The 1927-nt window shown below is 37.9% G+C and overlaps 1 pseudogene across 1 annotated transcript; it reads right to left on the bottom strand.

Annotated features, from left to right (window-relative positions):
* Positions 1 to 921: 921 nt before the first annotated feature.
* Positions 922 to 1398, bottom strand: LOC105516846 (annotated as a pseudogene). The gene has a single exon (XR_001002553.1). The product of XR_001002553.1 is annotated as a 40S ribosomal protein S17 pseudogene (transcript).
* Between the last annotated feature and the right edge of the window lie 529 nt (positions 1399 to 1927).

Here is a 1927-nt window from a genome sequence, read left to right on the forward strand (position 1 = left end):
AAATTTACTTCTAAATATTTTGTTGTTTTAAGTATATTTTTAAATTTAACATCCCAATTGTTTATTGCTAGTATATAGAAATCCAGATTTCTTTGTGTGTTAATATTGCCTCTTGAGACCTTGCTAAATTCACTTATTACTTGCAGGAAATTCTTACATATTAATGGATTTTTAAAGTATGTGTACATATATAATTATATCATCGGCAAATAAAGACAGTTTTACTTTTTTTATAATCTCAATTTTTATTTTAGATTCAAGGGGATACATGTGCAAGTTTGTTACATAGGTATATTGTGTGATGCTGAAATTTGGGCATATGAAAGATCCAGTCTCCCAGGTAATGAGCATAATAACCCACAGTAAGGTTTTCAACCTTTTCCACCTTCTCTCCGTTTTTGCCCTCTCTCCTCCACATAGTAGTCCCAGGGTCTACTGTTGCCATCTTTATGTCCATGAGTTCCCAATGTTTGGCTCCCACTAAATAAGTACAGTACTTACTTTTCTGCTCCTGCATTAATTTGCTTGGAATAATGGCCTCCAGCTGCATCCATGTTGCTGCAAAGAATATGGTTTTGTTCTTTCTTATAGCTGCATAGTATTCCATGGTGTATATGTTCCACATTTTCTTTATCCATTCCACCATTGATGTGCACCTAGGTTGATTCCATATCTTTGCTATTGTGAATAATACTGTGATGAACATGTGAGTGTATGTGTCTCTTTGGTAGAGTGATTTATTTTCTTTTGGATATATACTCAGTAATGGGATTGCTGGGTTGAATGGTAATTCTGTTTTAAGTTTTTTGAGAAATTTCCAAACTGCTTTCCACAGGGGTTGAACTAATTTACATTTACATTTGCACCAGCAGTGTAAGTTGTTCTATTTTTCTCCACAGCCTCACCAGCATCTGTTTGTTGTTGTTGTTGTCCCAGATTTATTGAAAATAATATAGCACTGCAGAAAAAATTCAAACAGTTCCCCGAGGTGTTTTGAAATTCATCCCAACTGTAGGCTGAGTGACCTGCAGGTTGGACAGATTGCCGAAGTCCAAAAGCTTCAGCATTTCCTTAGTGTCAGGATCTACTTCAATTATCTCCTGATCCAGGGCTGAGACCTCAGGAACGTAATTGTCTCTCCTTTCTCTCTCCTCCTCCTGCAGCTTGATGGAGATACCTCTTACAGGGCCTCTCTGAATCCGCTTCATCAGATGGGTGACATAGCCTGCTGTCTTGTTGCGGAGCTTCTTGCTGGGGATAATGGCGATCTCCTCGCACACGCGCTTGTTCGTGTGGAAGTCATTGCCCAGGCCCGTGTAGTACTTCTCTATGATGACCCGGGCCGCCTTCTTCATGGTTTTGGTGCGAACGCGGCCCATGTTGGCGGGTCCTTGGTAAAAGAGCTTTTTTTTGACTTTTTAATCATAGCCATTCTGATTGGTGTGAGATGGTATCTCACTATGGTTTTGATTTGAATTTTTCTGATGATTAGTGATGTTGAACATTTTTTCATATGTTGGCCACTTGTATGTCTTCTTTCGAGAAGTGTTTGTTCATGTATTTTGCACACTTTTTATGAGGTTATTTGTGTTTTGCTTGTTGAATTGTCTAAGTTCCTTATAGAGTCTGGATATTAGACTTTTGTTGGATGCAGTTTTCAAATATTTTCTGCCACTCTGTAGGTTGTTTACTCTGTTGATACTTTCTTTTGCTGTGTAGAAACTCTTTAGTTTAATTAGATCTCACTTGTCAATTTTTGTTTTTTTGCAATTGCTTTTGAGGACTTAGTCATAAATTATTTCCCAAGTCTGATGTCCAGAATGGTGTTTCCTAGGTTTTCCCCTATGATTCTTATAGCTAGAGGCAAATATCCCTGGTGAACACAGACAGAAAAGTCCTCAGCAAAATGCTAGTAACCTGAATTCAG

Source organism: Colobus angolensis, unplaced genomic scaffold, assembly GCF_000951035.1.
Source record: "Colobus angolensis palliatus isolate OR3802 unplaced genomic scaffold, Cang.pa_1.0 Scaffold292, whole genome shotgun sequence".
In the NCBI taxonomy this organism is placed as follows: Eukaryota; Metazoa; Chordata; class Mammalia; order Primates; family Cercopithecidae; genus Colobus; species Colobus angolensis.